We start from the raw sequence: 19,054 nt of genomic DNA on the forward strand, positions 1-19,054 counted from the left end.
GTTATTCTGATGCTGAGGAGCCTGGGGACAGCAGGGCCATCGTGGGCTGCTCCTGTGGCCCTGAGAGGGTGACAGGGGCTGGCAGGAGGTGACTACAAGGGTTTGCAGGGAGTGGACATCCTGTGGAATTGGCAGCTTGAACAGCTGGAGGTTGATGTGGTGCCTGCTGGGGAGGGTCAGGCTGGGAGAAAGATGATTTTTATCCTCCTTTGGACCCATTTATTGGCACATAAGGAAGTAGAGGGTTCTTTGGAGAAGAGTGGTCTCATCAGTCTTGCAAACACACAGGAAAGACCTGTCTGGTGAGGGGAGGCTTGATTTTGAAGCCAAATGGTAGAACCATGGAAGAATCTGGCTTGGAAGGGATCTCTAAAGGTGATCTAACCCAACACCCCTGCAATGAGCAGGCACATCTTCAAATGAACAATGTTTCATTAAGACAAAAACAAACACAAAATGTCAGAACATCAGCGAGGTGCTCATCCTGCTTAGCTCAGGCAGTCCAAGCAGCAGCCTCTGTACCAGGGCCTTCATTTCCTCTGCCCATCCTCTTTTACCTACTGAAACAAGAGGGGAAGAGCAGTTTTTGTCTAGTATCAGATGTTTAAAAGATAAGAGACAATTTCAAATTACTCACCCAGGCTCTTTCTATATCAGACACGAGAAGCAGAAACTTCCAGAGGCCAGCTCATTTTCTGATGACATTTTTTAGGCAATTATGTGGCATTCAGCCATGAATCAGTAGGTTTGTGACCTTCACATAGAATTCAAAGCAATAAACAGAATATTTTGCAGATCACTGACCAGTTACTTTACATCTTTATTTTTAAATTTTCTCTTTCTTTTTTTTTCTTTTCAGAGCAGCTAACACTGTTTTCTCCTCTGCTCCCAAGGTGCTGGTGCAGATCCCTCATTCCTTGGTGACATTTGCCACCTGTGCCCTGCTAAATAGTGCCCTGATGTGTCCCAGGAGCTCATTTATTCCCCTCACCAAGCTCTTTGCCATGTTCATTAACATAATTATTTCCCTGCATTAGCTTATGCCTGTAATAAAATCTCTGCTTCTCCTGTTGGAAGCCACAGAGGTTGAAAGCTTGGTAATAAAAACAATCAGTGACTTAACAAATTACTTTCCCCTCATCTGTTTGGCTGGTTTGGCAGAGCTCCCTTTCCCTCTGCTGAGTTTTTCCCACTGAGGTTTTTTTTTTTTTTTTCCTTAGAGGCACTAAAAATCTCTTTTATTAGTGAGCTCACCTTGATTGCAATGGCCAAGAGCAGATGTAAGGTAACAGGAAATTCCCTGAATTGCATGGAATAATATCCATTCCTAAAAGCAAGGACAACACTCAGTTCTGGAAATGATGCCAGCAAGGACCTGAAATTTATTTTAAGAAGACTTTTTTACAATTCCAGGTCCTGTGAGTTCTGTGCTTTGCCTGCGATTGAATTATCTTTAAGAAACAGCTTCTGTTCAAATTTATTTTTGCCCTGCTCTGCCTCTTTCTGCCTCCAATGGGAATTATTTCACAATCTTGCAGTAAGACCTCCCAAACACTCTGTCCAGAGGGGGATTGATTGCTGTCTTTAAAAGGACATCACTGACAGGGAGGGGTCGGATGCTAAATGGGCTCTTTAATCTATTCAACAACACAACAAAGAAAGGAGAAAAAAACATGAAAAGTGAGAGCAGTTCACTTATTAGAGCAAACTCTTCAGAGAATTATGGTTTTCTCTGTCTCTTGAAGTTTGTGATCGGCTCTAAACACGTGTTTGGTATCTTTTCACACAATCTGGGGTATTTTAAATATGTGTATGGGACAGGAAGGATGCACAGGGTGCTCAGTGCCTGCTGAAGTGGCAGCTGAACACACAGTGGAGTCCCATGGCTCCCAAATACCATTAGGAGCCTGGTTTTAGGCAAATAAATTCTGTCCCTGGGCTCTGATAATGGATTAAGGGAAGAAGCTGGTGCTTTTAGGGAGCAAAATGCTTGACCTATTTATGTATCCTCTTAAAGATGAGGTGAATTGTCCCCTTGACCAATTTCACATGGGCTGAGGAGCTCAGGGAGAGGCATCCAAACCTCAGGGAAAACCTAAGGGAAGAGCTGGAATTAACCCCTGACTCTCAAGCCCAGCTCCATTGCCTGTCTCTCAAAAGCAGCCAAAACAGAACCAGAATTTTGGGTTTCTCCTGTTTGGGAAGTCATGGTGACCTCTGTGCCTCAGCTGTGACTCGCCCATTTGTCACCTCCTGTGCCAGGCAGGCAAATTGCCCTGACTCTGCAATCAGGGTAATTAGGGAAAGCAGTGTTTTGAGCTAGTGCAACCCTCAGAATAAAACATTTCATTTGAATCAAAGTGCTCTGATCAAAGTTGGAGAATTAAGATAACAAAAGAGCAATTAGGGAAATTTTCCAAATGAACAACTCGTGTGGGTGGAAATAGGTTCTTTCAAAAATGTCATCAAAACATCTGAACTCTTTAAGAATGCTTCTTTTCCCTTTATTTGGAAATTGCTCATTTCGGAGAACAACACAGGAACACGGGTGTGTCATAGGCTGGTGTCACTTGTTCTTCTCCACTTTTCTTCTCCTGAGAAGGAGTGTCCCACATCCCAAGGTGATGGGGACAGCTCTGTGTCCCAGCTGTGTGACCCAGATCAGGGTCTGACTGCTGAAATATTCACAGAAATGCCCAGAGCACTTCTGGGGACAAATGCACTCCAGCTGTTGTACAGCAAAGACTGTTCCCTCAGGCTCTCACTCCTTTCTGAGGATCAGGGGGTGTTGGAGTTTGGGGGTGATGCCTCAGGTTTTAGCTTTTGTATTTTCAGATTCTGTGCTGCTTCAGTGTGTGGGTCTGAGCTTCATATGAGGGGATGCTGAGCTCTGTGCACAGAGCAGGGAGACAAAACAATTCCTGCTCCAGCTGGGCACCAAGGACAAATGATCCAAATCTCAGGCCCAAGAGCACAAACAGCGTGGGCTGGAGAGAGAAAAACAAGCAGGGTGGGAGTGCATGGGCTAAAGCTGGAATGGGACAATGAACTGCAAGGTGCAAATGGAGCAGAGCTGATCCCAGTGAGAGCCCCCGGGAGCGCTCGTGCATTTTGGGACCATTTTGGTTGATCTTGGGTGCAGCCCTGGCTGGGCTCTGGTGCTGCCCAAGGTGGATCCATGGAGGAGATGCTTTGAATAAATCCCTGCTTTATTCTTTAGCTCTGTCCAGCCTCTGCTCTAGGGCAGCCTTCACAAGGCATCAGGGCTGTCTGTGGATGAGGAGCTGGACAAGCCCCAGCCCTGTGGATTTCCAGGCCTGGGAGCCAACTGTGCCCTGGGGTGCATCAAAAACACGTGGGCACTTTGAGGGAGGGGATTCTGCTGCTCTGCTCTGCTCTGGTGAGATCCCACCTGCCCTGCTGTGTCCAGCCCTGGGGTCTCCGTTGTAGGATGGACCTGGAGCAAATCCAGAGGAGGCTGTGGGGAGGCCCCTGGGCTGGAGCCCCTCTGGAGCCAGGCTGGGAGAGCTGGGAATGTTCACCTGGAGAGGAGAAGGCTCCAGGGAGAGCTCAGACCCCCTTCCAGGGCCTAAAGGGGATCCAGGAGAGCTGGAGAAGGACTGGGGACAAGGGATGGAGGGACAGGACACAGGGAATGGCTTCAAACTGACAAAGGACAGGGTTAGGTGGGATATTGGGAAGGAATTCTTGGCTGTGAAGATGGAGAGGCCCTATCACAGGTTTCCCAGAGGAGCTGTGGCTGCCCCTGGATCCCTGGAAGTGCCCAAGGCCAGGTTGGACAGGGCTTGGAGAAACCTGGGACAGTGGAAGATGTCCCTGCCCATGGTAGGGGGTGGCACTGGATGATCTTTCCTGACCCTTCCAACTCAAACCATTTTGTGATTAAAAAATAAATAAATGTGGCAAGGCTCACAGGGCCTGGGAAGTTCCCTGATGGGCTCTGGCAGAGTGTGCATTGTCCCACTTTTCAGTGCTGCTTTGTGAAAAAAAAGAACCTGAGGGTGGAAAACAAAGCAAACCAAGTCTGGAAAAACAGTGCAGGCTGCACCTTGAGCAGGGCAGAGGGATTTGCTCTGCCAGACACCTCTCTCGGGCTGATCAAAAGGCCTCTGTCTCTCTGACAAGTGAAGTGATTTTCCTGGGAGTGGAAAGAGAGATGAGCTTTCAGCGAGTGCCTCTGAGCACAGAGTGCAGAGCACGGGAGTCGCTCTGGCTCTGATGAGTGAAGCTCAGGCTGAAGTTGTCCCCAGCAAGGACAGGGACCCAGAGCTGCCACTGCTGGCATGCTGCAGCAGGAAGCAGCTCTCTGGAATGTGATTTAACCAAGATCATCTTCTTATGCGCTTGAGATGACCTATCAAACCTATTCCTGGTCGGGAAGGAGAAGCACACCTGGAACACCCAGGAAACCCTGGATCCTGTCCTCTGCTCTGTGAGTGAGGGCTGTGGAGTGGCCTTGGGAAGCCCCACTTGCTTCAGTGGGGTGAACTGGTGGGATAATCAGGCTCAGATTTCCCAGGAAGATAATTTTCTCCCAAAAAACCTTGACATTGTGCTTTTTTTTTTTGCTGTAGCTGAGCACCCGTCCTCAGCACACAGATGTTGGTTTCTCCCTCAGCCCCGAGGAGTGGGAGAGGGCCTGATATTCCCTTCAGAGATGAAAAAGGAGAGTTCCTTTCCCCTCATCCCAGTCCTGTGGTGTGGAGGGGCAGTGATGTGGAAGAGGAGGGGCTGGTCCCTTCACGTGGTGTGGTGGGGAGGGACAGGGACCTGATTCAGGGCGAGGGTTTTATCTTCATTTCATGCATCTGGAAGTCAGATGAGTTCCTCCACCTGGATTCCTCATCCTGGGATCCCTTTCTAACCCACAGTGTAGGAATGTGCCCTCTTTTGATGGAGTGACCAAATTATCCTTTGTCTCCTTAAAAAGGAAAAAAAGCCCAGAAGTTTCTCTCCTCAATTTGGTGAAAAGACACCTTATAGGACCTTGGGGACTTCACCTCAAACTTAAGGATAGCCAATTGGACAGAAGCCAAAAAGTCCTGCCTAAGCAATTCCCTAGAAAAAGAAGAGAACAAAATAACTAATTGCTTTTGTGAAGTGTTTTAGCAGGAGCAAGAACCTCTTGCCCTGGCTTGGGTTTTCTCTGTAAAAAGCTTTGTTATTTTGCCTTTTATTAAAACTTTTCTGTTTCCAACACTGTCACAGGAGCCATCCTGCTTCTTTTATGCCACCTGAGGTAGCTGAGCTATCTTGGGTGTGATACTTTTCTCTGAGAGCTTCTGAGACCTGGCTCGAAGAGATCAAGTATCACCACAGCTCTGCCAAAGGCTCTTGGTCAGACTGACCTTGGTTTCCTATTTTAAGGTGAGGTGAATTCCCCTCTGGATGGGACCATTTATCTCTCTTGACTACAGAAGGAAAACGGGGGAAAAATCTCAGGCTGAAATATCTGCATTTTAGCCAGGAGGAGGTCCCACCCTCACCTCCCTCAGGCTTTCAGGAGAGCCATAACTGCAGAGAATTTGGTCCACAGCACACTGCAGGATCCAAAATAACCACTGCATCTTTAATCTTTTGTATGCTAATGCACGTCTAGACAAACCAGGGCAGCTTCTGCTGAGCTCAGCTCCCTGCTGCTCCTCTGGGATACTGAAAATTACATGAGCAGCAGTGAAGAGGATTTTATTTCATTTTATTTTGTGCTGGAAAGTTTTCTGAATTTTTAACACCAGGCTTTCAACTTGGCAAAAGAAAATATACCTGGAATAGGTGAGGGACTCATCTGAGAGAGACTCTGTCACTATTGATTATGTACAAACATATTCTACATCCACAAAAAATTAAAGTTAAATAGACAAAACAAAATGAGTGAGCAATGAGTGCTCATGCACCTTGTGATGGGGGTACAATGTTCATATTCTTTCTTCCCTGTCCTCCTTTTATCCTTATTTTCTCATTGGTGGAGATAAAACGGGAAAAGAAAAAAGTAAGAGGAAACCAAACTGCTGAATAAGCTGCAGGCAGTTCCCCTCTGAGACCTGTAATCAGAAAAAGGGATTTAATAGTCCCCATCCAGTCCTTCTCTGCCTGCATTTGGAAATTGTGATTATACCACCAGCACATGTCACAGTGATGCAGATCAATCCTCAAATGCCCTCCTCTGCTGGGAACACAAGATGGGCTTATCCATCTTCATCAAAATAAATCAAGAGCCTTTGTAAAGAAGATTTCTAGCCATAGGTCACCACATTGCCCGGAAGCTGCAATTTAGGAAGAAAAATGTGATTAAACTTCTCTCAGTTTCTGACATGGGGGTATGTGGCAGAGTGTTTAAAGCTGTGGAGTTACACACGGCCTCAAAATGCCTTGAGGGAATGCTGTGTGTTCCCAGAGGAGAGGCAATAAAGCCAATTCAGTTGCTCCCCTGCTAATTGCATTAGGATTTGGTGAAATTCGCTGAGCCAACGTCACTAACAGTGTTCAGAGACTCCTCAGCAGTGGTACCCAGGAGCTGGGAAAGCTGGGAAAGCTGGGAAAGCTGGGAAGGCCTCCTGGGCTGCTCCTTTCATTGCATCACGATGAGATGTCAGGGCAGAAACGGAGCTGAAGGAGACATCACAGCTCTGATTTATTATTGAGACGTTACGACGTTGGAGCTGAAATTTCACAGAGAAAATGAGGCTTCCTTGGATTAGGGCAGCTCTCTGGAGCTGTCTGGAGCAGCTGTTTGAGCACCACTAAGAGAAAAGGAACAAACTCCTGCAGGGCACTGTGGAGGCTCAGACCAAGCAAAGAAAAGCTGAGATGTTCCTGCCAGGAAAAAGAGGCTGCCAGCTCCTTACCTAGGAAACACCTGGCTCACACCAACCTAGCTGAGTCCTACCCAGTGATGGAGAGAGACTGCGTCTTGGTTTGAAAAGCCAGTTGTCTGCTAAGGAAGGCAGAAGCCTCCCTTGAAATGGAAAATATAAACCCTCTCCCTCCAAATTATTATCATTTTGAAATTAAGGGGCTCCCAGGCAAAGATATGGGAGGAGGAATAACAGTCCTATAACAGGAAAAAAAATTTAAAAATGCAGTAATACAGAACAACACTGCCAGAGTCAGAGCAGGCCCTGGCAGCCTGTGGGTCAGGGTGGTGGCAGCAGTCCCATTCCATGGGGGCTCAGCCCTCCTGCAGTGCCAGCTGTGCTTCTGCTGGAGCAGGATCCTGGACAAGGCTGGAGTTTTCCTCTGAAGCTCCAGGGCTGCTGGAGATGGGCCTGGGCTTCCTCTGGGAATGCAGTGGAGAAGAAAGCTGCTCCTCTGGGAATACAGTGTGGAAGAAAGCTGCTCCTCTGGGAATGCAGTGGAGAAGAAAGCTGCTCCTCTGGGAATGCAGTGGGGAAGAAAGCTGCTCCTCTGGGAATGCAGTGGGCAAAGGCTGCTGTGGTGTTGCAGGAGTCAGATTGTATCCAGGTAGGAATGTTGGCTCCTCCCCTGGGCGCAGCATCTCCCCATGGGATGATGGAATTTTCTCAGCCATGCAGGGACACTCACTGGCCCTTCTACAGGATTCCTGCTCCAGCAGAAGCACAGCTGGCACTGCAGGGGGGCTGCAGCCAGCATTGAATGGGACTGCTGCCACCACCCTGACCCACAGGCTGTACGCTCCTGTTCTTACTCTGGCAGTGTTGCTTTTTATTTTTATTTTTATTTTTATTTTTATTTTTATTTTTATTTTTATTTTTATTTTTATTTTTATTTTTATTTTATTTTATTTTTTTTCCTAACGAAGAACTGTAATTCCTATTTCCGTATCTTTACCTGAGTGCTCCTTAATTTCAAAATTATAATAATTTGGAGAGAGGGGCTTGACATTTTCCATTTCGGGGGAGGCTCCTGCCTTCCTTAGCAGACACCAGTCTTTTCAAACCAAGACAACAGGGCATTCATTTATCTCTGTTTTCTCACCAAGAGGGTGTGGGGAATGTGTCGATACAAAGCTGAGCAATGTTCTGCAGATTTTGGGGACAGTTACTATGACAAATGCACGAGGCTTCTTCAGATGGAAAGTGCTGCTTGTAGAGATGCTGTCACAATGATGGATGAGTGCATTGCCTGATCCTCTTTCCCACTTGTCGTGGAGTGCCAGGATTCTTGGGCTTCCAGTCACAAGTTTTAGGGTTTTTTCCATATCAGCCTCCCCTTTTTGTCTAGCTTAGCAACCCTGGAGCCCCTCTGAATTTCCCCACATTTACAGTAATCTCTAAAGTCAAAATCTCAGTGCCAGGTTTGGGATTTTGGGGGCAGCTGAAGAATGAAAGTAGATGTGAAGATGAAAACTGAATGTGTTAAGTGGCACCAGAGAGCCAGCCGGGTGTCTTGTCCTTCTCAGAAGTTTGCTGTGGGTAAATTTAAATGGGATTTTGGGTAGGAATTCTTCCCTGTGAGGGTGGTGAGAACCTGGCACAGGGTGCCCAAGGAAGTCGTGGCTGCCCCTGGATCCCTGGAAGTGTCCACAGCCAGGTTGGGCAGGTCTTGGAGCAAGCTGGGACAGTGGAAGATGTCCCTGCCGTGGCAGAGATAGAACGAGATTTTTAAGGTCCCTTACAACCCAAGCTGTTTGGGGGCTCAATGATTTCCCTCAGTAGATCTGAGTGCAGACTGCACTAAAATGTGCTTGAAAACATTTCAAATTTGCAGCCCAGGTTCAGCCATCACTGCTGAAAACACCAGGGAAGCAGCGGATGCAGCAGTGGATTTTTAGGCTTCTGCCTCTTGCTGCACTCCCCAGATTGATACAGCAGCACAGAGAGTTCAAGCAATCCCTCAGAGAAAAAGGGTCTCTGAAACAAACAGGAAAGAAATGAATTTTTGCTTAAAATGCTAAACATGCCCTAATTAGTAAATAAAGTGTAATTCAAATAAGGCTTAAGAATTCCTGCCTGACACTGTTATGCCACTTGTGATATTTGTGTAGTAGGAGAGATGAAAAACCCCACAAAATAGATGAAAATCAATGCAAAGGGAAATATAGCTTTAGATAAAAAAATGGAGATTCAGATTCAACTCTTTCTTTGAAGATCCTTTGCAATCAGCAGAAAATAAATCTCCCCAAATTTAATAAAATTCAGTCTCCCAAGAGCAGGGTTTTTTTACAGGTGGGAGCTTAAGCATGGACACAGCCACAGCAACAAACCCTCTTTTATTATCACAAATACAAAATGACATGAACCTATTAAAGACAATTGTAGGGACGCCACACAACCTTCACCTCTGGGCAGCAGATCCCCAGGACTCTTTACAGCACTGACTTATCTCAGTTTGTGTAAGCCAGGCTGTTAATCATTTATTTGATTCCATTTTCTGATGTGTGACCAAGCAAAGTCTGTGGCACAGTTTTCACTCCTGAGCCTTTTACCCCTTGCTGACCCTTTTCTGCTGACATTATTGAAGTCAAGTGGAGGTTGTCTATTTTCACTTATTTGTTCTCCAGTGTGTGTTGCTCTCTGAAGCTCTGGTGCATTAATAAATGTACTGCCAATCTTAATGTACCCCGTGCTGGTCATGGGGCAGAGCATGGCCTTGGTGAGAGCTTCTCCTCCACAGACAACATAAAGCCAATTTATATCTCTCCAGGTGACTTTTCACCCCTTATTGCTGGGAGCAAAATCAGAATCTTGACTGTCTTAGGTTTCATGATGTGGCTGGGGGTGTGTATTCTATTTCCCATCTGTTAGAGGGGGGCAGTTCTCTGCTGTTCATTGGGCAGTTTTCTTTATCTCTCCCACAACCAATCCTCCCTCCAGGAGATCTCTTCTGTTCATGGGCCATTAATTATTATCTTCTGTTCATGGCCACTGAGTGTCCCTGCATGGCTGAGAAAATTCCATCATCCCATGGGGAGATGCTGCGCCCAGGGGAGGAGCCAAGCATTCCTACCTGGATACAATCTGACTCCTGCAACACCACAGCAGCCTTTGCCCACTGCATTCCCAGAGGAGCAGCTTTCTTCTCCACTGCATTCCCAGAGGAGCAGCTTTCTGCCCCACTGCATTCCCAGAGGAGCAGCTTTCTTCTCCACTGCATTCCCAGAGGAGCAGCTTTCTTCCCCACTGCATTCCCAGAGGAGCAGCTTTCTTCCCCACTGCATTCCCAGAGGAGCAGCTTTCTTCCCCACTGCATTCCCAGAGGAAGCTCAGGCCCATCTCTAGCAGCCCTGGAGCTCCAGAGGAAAACTCCAGCCTTGTCCAGGATCCTGCTCCAGCAGAAGCACAGCTGGCACTGCAGGAGGGCTGAGCCCCCATGGAATGGGACTGCTGCCACCACCCTGACCCACAGGCTGCCAGGGCCTGCTCTGACTCTGGCAGTGGTTTGGTTTATTATTAGTACAATTGCATTTATATTTTTAATTTTCCTGTTAAAAACTGCTATTCCTATTTCTATATCTTTTCCTGAGAGCCCCTTAATTTCAAAATGATACTAATTCTTAGGGAGGGAGTTTACATTTTCTATTTCAAGGAAGGCTCCTGCCTTCCTCAGCAGACACCTGTCTTTTCAAACCCAGACACTTATGGCTATTGGAAAGAGGTCATGCTGGAAAGAGTGGTCAGGGACAGAGATTGGTGTGAACTGAAAGAGGGGAAATTTAGGCTAAATATTGGATAGAAATTCTTCCCTGTGAGGTTGGTGAGGCCTTAGCAGAGGTTGCCCAGAGAAGTTATGGCTGTTCCATCCCGGGAAGTGTCCAAGGCCAGGCTGGATTGGGCTTGGAGCAGCCTGGGTTAGTGGAAGGTGCCCTGTAGGTTAAAATTGAATTAAGTTCTCTTCCAACCCAAACCATTCCATTCTGTAATTTCATGTCACAAGGTCTCCAAGGGTTATGCAGTGCTTTCATCCATGGATTCTCAGGCGTGTGGGAGGCACTCCTGAAGGTTTCTCCCACACCTGCACTTCCCAGTCTGTGTACAACAAATTGCTGTGACACCATTCTGACAGTGTGGCCCTTGTTCTGTGACACCACGAGAGCCTGGACGGGCCCAGGGGGACATCACAGGCTGGGCAGGACAGGCAGGAAGAGCACATCCAGCCCTGGATTTCTGTGCTGTCATTTATTTGGGCCACGTCTGCCCCCCAAGGGGTCCCTGCTGTCTCAGGTGATGCTCTGTGCTGCAGTGGGAAGGGAAGCACTGAACAAGCCACAGGGACTCCTAAATTAACTTCTCCCACATCATTTCCAGGGATTTTTCTCCTCCTGTTTCCGTCCACATCTTAAGAGTTTTATTATTTATGAGTTGCTATCAGCTGTAGGGAAGCAGATCATGTTTTATTGATGTCCTTTCAGATTGAACACAGGCTGGATGGCTCTTGGAGCATTTCCAGTCCCTCTACTTTGTCAGGGATTGCAAGGCTTGTACCAGCCCTCCCCATTGCAGAAAATCCTGCAGATTTCCAGAGTTTTAGCTGGAAGTTACTATCAAGACATTTCCTTTTTAAGAGGAAAAAAATCACAAAAACCAACAACATTTTTTCCTCTCTCTCTCTCTTTTTTTTTTTTTTTTAATAGAAGCTGATAAATACACACACATAAAAAAGGAAGATTAAAAAATGACAAAAAATAAGTGGCCTCAATTTGTCACAGATCCCTTTTACTCCCTAATTTTTGTGTGTGTGCTGTTACACTGCACATGATCTTTGAATTTGCATGTCTAATGTGTTACTCCCCTACCTTTAATCAAGGGAATAATTGGCAAATCGGGGGAAAATCACACACTGGGAGATGCTCTGGGGCATTTTGGGCTTTAAGAACATTTTGTAAAAGCAGTTGTAAACTCAGGTACTTGCCTTGTACTTTGTCTTTATAAAAGTGAGGCTGTTGCTCTGGCTGTGTTAAGCAATAAATGGTGAAATGTGTAAGAAAACAGCTCCAAAATATTCCAAGTGCTCCAGTTTCTTTGAGGCTGCTGCATGACTGATACACAGAATTCCAGGCATATATTTTGAGCTTATTAACATGCAGAAAGCAGCAGCTTCTGCTCTTTTCCTTGGAATCCTGCTCTCCGGACCCAGCAAACTGCACAGGGCTGCAGTGGGAAGCTCCAGGCTCCCGGAATTCCCAGGCAGGAGCAGCAGGATCTGCTGGCTCACAGGGAATTCCTGTGCTGCAGATGCTGTCCTCGGGGACAGGCACTGCCTGCAAACCCACAGTGCTAAGGGGGGAATAAATCCCATTTCCTGGGAAATTTGCAGCATCAGGAGCTGCCTTCCTGATATTTTTTTTTTTTTTTGCAGACTGACAGCAGAAGTTAAGCATGGAGATGGTGTGCCTGTGGCTGCCCTAGTTTTTGGCAGCTTCAGGAAAATCTGGACAAGAGAGGAGAGATGGTTTTGCTGTGCCTCATCCCAGCCCTGCTTTTTATGGAGTTGAGGGTGGGATTGCTCAGCATGGGTTCAGCTCTAGGGAGGGTCCCCGAAGTCTCTGCAGCTGTGTGGATGAGAGAATAAGAGGTGTGGGCAGGAGATTTTTGCTCAAGGGGAAGGCGCCAAAATTCCTGGCAGGTCTTGATGCCTTGGCAAGGCTGACCTAGAACAGAGGCTGGACAGAGCTAAAGAATAAAGCAGGGATTTATTCAAAGGATCTCCTCCATGGATCCACCTTGGGCAGCACAAGAGCCCAGCCAGGCCTGCACCCAAGATGAACCAAAATGGTCCCAAAATGCACGAGCACTCCCGGGGGCTCTCACTGGGATCAGCTCTGCTCCATTTGCACCTTGCAGTTCATTGTCCCATTCCAGCTTTAGCCCATGCACTCCCATCCTGCTTGTTTTTCTCTCTCCAGCCCACGCTGTTTGTGCTCTTGGGCCTGAGATTTGGATCATTTGTCCTTGGTGCCCAGCTGGAGCAGGAATTGTTTTGTCTCCCTGCTCTGTGCAGAGAGCTCACCATCCCATAATATAAAGCCCAGATCCACACACTAAAGCAGCACAGAATCTGAAAATATAAAAGCTAAAACCTGAGGCATCATTTCCCACCAGCCTGGAGCAGCTGGACATCAGTGTTAGAGGGAGTGGAGAGGTGGTGGGAGCTGCAATGGGTACAGCCAGACATCAAACCTTCATCCTGAGGCTCTGCCTGACCCAAAAATATCATCTCTGTGGGTCAAAGAAGATAAAAAATTTCTCCATGCAGAGCCTGGCCTCATCCTGGGCACAGCTCCAGCAGTAGGAGCTGTTCAGGGAGCTGGGAATGTCTCTCAGGAGGGCTGGTGTATCCAATCCAAGCTTCCCCTCTTTTCTCCTGCAAGGACAAAGCTTTCTGGTCCCTGCTGCTTGCAGGTCTGCCCAGTCTCACGTGTTGAAGGAGAACTGGCCTGACCCTGTCCCTCAGGGAGGGTGGCACCTCCACCTGGTTCCTGGGCCACGAGAGCCACAGCTGAGCTACCCATGGGGCCAGCAGTGCTGGGAAGGGCACAGAGGGGCTTGAGAAAGTGGGACTGGATCACAGATGGAATGAATCCACAAATTGAGTGATTTGGGATGGAAAGAATCTTAAAGCCCATCCCATCCCACCCCCTGCCATGGGCAGGGACACCTTCCGCTGCCCCAGGCTGCTCCAAGCCCCATCCAACCTGGCCTTGGAAACTTCCAGGGATCCAGGGGCAGCCACAGCTTCTCTGGGCACCTGTGCCAAGGCCTCAGCACCCTCACAGGGAAGGATTCCTCCCTAATATCCCATCTAAATCTACTTCCTTCAGCTTAAATTTGTTATGGTTAAAACTGGTGCTTATAGCTCCTCTCTCTCCCATTGGCCACCTGTGCTTCATCCCAAAAACACCTCTTGGAAGACACATCCTGTGGGGATCTTCTAATCTCAGGTCAGGAGGGTTTCACGCTCATTGCTGAGAAACCAGCTCTGGGATTAGGAAAATAACCAACCCGACCAACTCCCTGACTATTTCTGTGGTTCTTTAAGCTCCATGTGCCTCCAGGAGGTCCCGTCTTATAAGGAGTTTGCAGTTCTAACCCAAGGCTCCTCTAACACTCTCCAGTTCAGGGAAGGTTGATCTCCTGGAGGGGAACCTGCCTTTGTGCTGAGCTGTGGAGAAAATCCCTGGCTTTGTTAAAAGCTGGAGTTTGTATGAAGTGAGCCCAGCTCTGGGATTTTCCCAGGCACACCCAGCACTCGCTCTGACTTTGATCAGCCAAGAGAAGTCATCTCAGGAGGGTGTTTATTTTTTTTATCTTGGGTTAGGGCTCCAATGTCTTTGGTAGGCATCTTCAAAAGCTGCCCTGGCCCCAGCTGCTGTGCAGATAACAACGAGCTGCTCTTTGAAGCTGGGATCTGTGTGCCTGCTGTGTCAGGCCTTTGTAGCACTGAGCATCCTTGCTTTGGGATCAAGGACCCCTCTGCCTCTGTTAAATTTCCTGTCAGACATGAAGCTGTTTCCCTCGGACTGGAAACAAGAGAGGCTGACCAGCTTGGACAAGCAAAGTCCACAAAAATGAAGAGGAAACTGGGGCTCGTTATTTTGTGTCCTGATTTTGGCTGGGACAGGGTTAATTTTCTCCCCAGCAGCTGGTACGGAGCTGTGTTTTGGATTTATCATGGGGATAATGTTGATACCACACTGATTTTCTGGTTGTTGCTAAACTGTGCTCACAATAAGTCAAGGAATTTTCAGCATCTGCCCGGGACGACAAGAAGCCATTAGAATGTATTTGTTATAAATATTCATTATATTAATTGAAAACATGCTGGTCCCCCAGTTTATCTGGTCTCAGAGGTGGTGTGCTGGATCTTAGAGCTGTGCTGTGTGACACTTGCAGGGCGTGTTCCCTGATGTGCTGTTTGTCACCTGTGGGAACTGGGATAAGGTTATCCCATAGTTGACTTTGTAGCACTGACAGGATGGAATTGCTGGTTGTGGAAATAATCTGGTGTTTGTGCTCGTTGTTCCCATCCTGACTTTGTGAGCCATCTGTTGGTACTTACTGATTGTTGTAACTTTTATCTTTTCCCTTCAGAGACTCAGTCCATGGGCATGACACCTCCCTTTGCCCTCCCCTTCTTCTCCAGGCTAACTACAAATTTTGAATATCCTTGGGATGTTCAAACCATCATGTTCCCATTGCTGTAACTTCTAAATGTGATCCAGGCCTCCGTCTTGAACAACTATTTCAAACTTCCATGCAGAGATCTGCCCCAGGGCTGGATAATTCCAGTGGCAGGATGTGTGGGATGGGCCTAGGACAGTGGGCACCTCCAGGGTTTTGGAATTTCACCTCTGAACGAGAGGAGAATCTGGCCAAAATTATTACCCTGGAAGAATAGAAGGGGCAACCCCATTAATGTCTTTTTACCTGAGGTATTTTGGTGTCTCCCTGGGGTGGGATAAATGGCCAAGCTTCCTGTTGGAATAATTTTAAGGTTCTGCAGAGCTCTTACCAGGAACAGCTGTGACCTGCTTCTCCACACCTCCTTCCAAACAATGCCTGGTTTTCTGGAGCCCTTTTCACACTCATGCTTTCTCCACAGATGGAGCTGGATTAAGAAAAAAAGCATCTCCTGGATGCCCTTTATCCATTCCTGATGGTGCAGGCCATGCCCTTTTCCTCCCAGAACTCATCCAGCCCATCCTGTAGTAGTTCTGTGGTACCAATGCCACCCCTGTAGCTGTGGGGGAGTATCGGAGATGATGAGAGAGGCGGGGAGACTCCGAGAGATGGTCAGAAGAATCCAAATTTATTGTGGACTACATATACTTATATACTCTTCTAGGAAGGCTACTAATTTTTTACTGCAATGATTGAGTTAATCATTACATAAATAAATTTATACATTTTACAACATCTCTTGCTTGCAGAAATTTTGATGTAATTTTCTTTTCTGGTAAATCTTGATGTAATTTTCTTTTCTGGTAAATCTTGATGTAATCTTCAGCTAGTCTTGATTCAGTCCTCAAAGTTCTCTTTTCTCTTGCCAAGGCATCCTCATTATCAAATCTCTTATGCTAACCAGGTCTTGTGTGTCTCAATAGGGTAGCAGTGTTGGATTTTGGAGCCTTTGTATCTGGAAAGAAGGAAAAGTGTGAGCATCGTGTGAAGAGCTCCATGTTCAAGTACGGCCAAGAGAAACGTCCATCATCCCAATCTGAAAATGCTTCAGTTCTGAAAATCCAGGCCTAAACCCCTGCAGGCATCAACCAGCACAGCTCCAGAGGTTCCTCTCTGAGGTTCTTAATGATGCCACCACAGTTTCACTAAAGTTCCAGTTTCAGTTTTGGAAAAGATGAAGGGTGTGAAGAGTGGATGCATGTAGCAGAGGAAAATCATAGAATCATGGAGTTGCAGGGTGGTTTGGGTTGGGTTGGAAGGGACCTTTATGGTCATCTTGTTCCAAATCTGTGCAGGGACTCCTTCCACCATCCCAGGTTGCTCCAAGCCCTGTCCAGCCTGGCCTTGGACACTTCCAGGGATCCAGGGACAGCCACAGCTGATCTGGGCACCCTGTGCCAGGGCCTCAGGGAGGAATTTCTTCCTTATATCTAATCCAAACCTGCCTTCCATCAGCTTAAAGTCATTTCCCTTGTCCTGTCACTCCACGCCCTTGTGAAAAGTCCTTCTCCAACAGTGCTGCCTTGATGAGGTTAATAACTTATTTGTGATCCTTCAGCCTTGTAGAAAGGGCAAAATTATTTTTCTACCAGCCAGATACTGGAAGATTTAGAACAAATCCTCATCAGTCTTTAATGCTGGTTGTCATGGTTTGACACTGGCGCAATGCCAGTACCCCTATGAAAATGCACCTTCCCTAAATAAATGCTGTGAGATGTTATCAGGGACAGAGCAGAGCAGGCACAAGCTTAATAACAGAGGAAAAAAACTTTATTAAACTATTACTAATACAGAAAACACATAAACTAAATCCAGGATGAAGACTTTTTAAAACCACTCCTCCTCTTCCTAATTCCAAACACACTTAGCCATGAAACAAATTACCACTCTTCAGGTAATCTATGCTTAAACTATCAAGAGAGAGAGAAGTCTCTCTTGCACCACAGGCCCCCCAGGAAACACAGCTGCCCCCCTGTGTTTCTCTGTCACACATGGCAACTGCTCGGAAGAAAAATCTGCCAGTGTGACACTCTCTTTTCTATGTCACAGTGCTCTCACCACCGTGCATGGACAGACTGCTCATAGGGCTCTTTTAAAGATGCTTTGCCACGGACCCAAAGATATAACAGTTCAGTTTCTCATCCTGGGACTACAGTCCCCCCCATTTTCCCCTAGGGCCGAGAGGTCTAAAAACAGGACTCATCTTCTTCCCGAAGACAGAGAGTATCACTATTCCTTCTTCAGCTCTCTTCGTTTCTCGCCATTCTTGTGCTGTTCGAAGCTGAAACAGGTCTCCCTGGGTCACTACTGCATCCCCTTAAAATGCAGTCTCTATTGCAAGAGATTTTAGTTCAGTCCATGGCTAACAAGAAAAGTCCAGCTAAAAAGCTACTTCATCATCTCCTCCCACCTAAATATTTCTTCTTCTAACATCTCAGGTCTCAGACTATCTCTCTTCTACTACAAATCAAGGAAGAGTAATACTTTCAAAAAGCCTTCATTCCCTCAAAAGGGTTAAAAGTTCAGACTCCCTGGACAGCCGATATCTCAGTCCGGCATTCCGCCTCCCACGCTGGGCATTTCCCTCCCCTTCTCTTTCTCCTCTGCCGGCAGATTTCCAAGTACCGCCAGGCTCTCTGTCTCTTTTTCCCACATGGGGGAGGGCAAAGACATCTCCGCTTCTCTCCACCCTTCCGTCTACAAGAGCTAGCTAGGTTCTAGACCCTCAGCCCCCTCGGCCTACCTGAACAAGGCCGCGTGGCTTCCCCTCCCCCACCCAGCCTAAGGCTGGGCAGGGGGGGAGTCTGCACTCTCTGACGACCAGAACCAAAAGAGACAGTTCTCCTGAGAGTTCTTGCTTTTAACCCCCTGTGTTCTCAAAGGCGTGTCCATACTTTCAGTGGTCACTCCAAGTACCAATATCTAAACCTGACCACTGATTAGTTTGACCCAACTTCCTAGAAAAAATTCACTTCTATGTCAAACCACGACACTGGTAAAGAGCTCTACTCAAGCACTCTTAAAGCTGAGAGGAGCTGAGCTGGTTCCTCCTTCTCTGTGAGATTCCCTGCTCTTCCTGTGCCACAGCTGCAGGCATACCTTGGTGCATTGGTTATTCTGAGCACCTGTGAGTGTTGAGACAGAGTAAAAATTTAATAAGGTAGAAATCCATTTAGTTTTAGGTAAAATGTACTGCTTTGAGCTTACTAGTATAAGTAAAATATGCTGTTTAGTCTAGTAACTTTACAACACTAGTAAAACTGCCCTAGCTAAAGAGAAAGAATGTGAATTTCTAAGTTAAAGAGATAAGAGATCAGAGATGATAAGAGATAAGTGAAACTCTCCGAACCTTAAAACAGACAGGGCAGAGTGACCCAGAAATTATTTCCGTACTTTCTGATAAAAAACTAGCTACAAGTGTAACTAGCTGTAAGTGTAACACTAAATCAGCAAAATGAATATGCATAAACCTGTTGTGAAATTCTGTGCATATGTAAACTAGTGAGGAAGAATAAAAAGGGATCAAGAGTTTTCAGGGGCATGCATGTCCTTTGAAGGGGAATGATCCCCCACGTGTGCCCAGCGCTGCAATAAACAAACCGTCCCTACAAATCTTTATAGGACTTACAGAGTTTTGATTTTTTTTGTCCACGTTTCAGTGTAACCCAGTTTCTGCATGGGATCTGTCAGTGGAGAGCAGCACAGGGCACACACCTGCCTGGAGCTAATTAGTATTTCCTTTGTAACTCCCTCAGGAGGTGGGGAGAGGGAGATATGTTGAAGAATATATTGGGAAAAAAAGTATTTCAGGAGCTTGCAGTAGTTTTAGTTTCAAGCCTGGCCAGGGTCCTTTCTGCCTGCACTTTGGGGCTGAACTTGTAAAACCCAAAACATATCTGTCTCTGTAACTGTCCACACACGTGTGTGTGCATAGA

This window comes from Vidua chalybeata, chromosome 1 (genome assembly GCF_026979565.1).
Source record: "Vidua chalybeata isolate OUT-0048 chromosome 1, bVidCha1 merged haplotype, whole genome shotgun sequence".
In the NCBI taxonomy this organism is placed as follows: domain Eukaryota; kingdom Metazoa; phylum Chordata; class Aves; order Passeriformes; family Viduidae; genus Vidua; species Vidua chalybeata.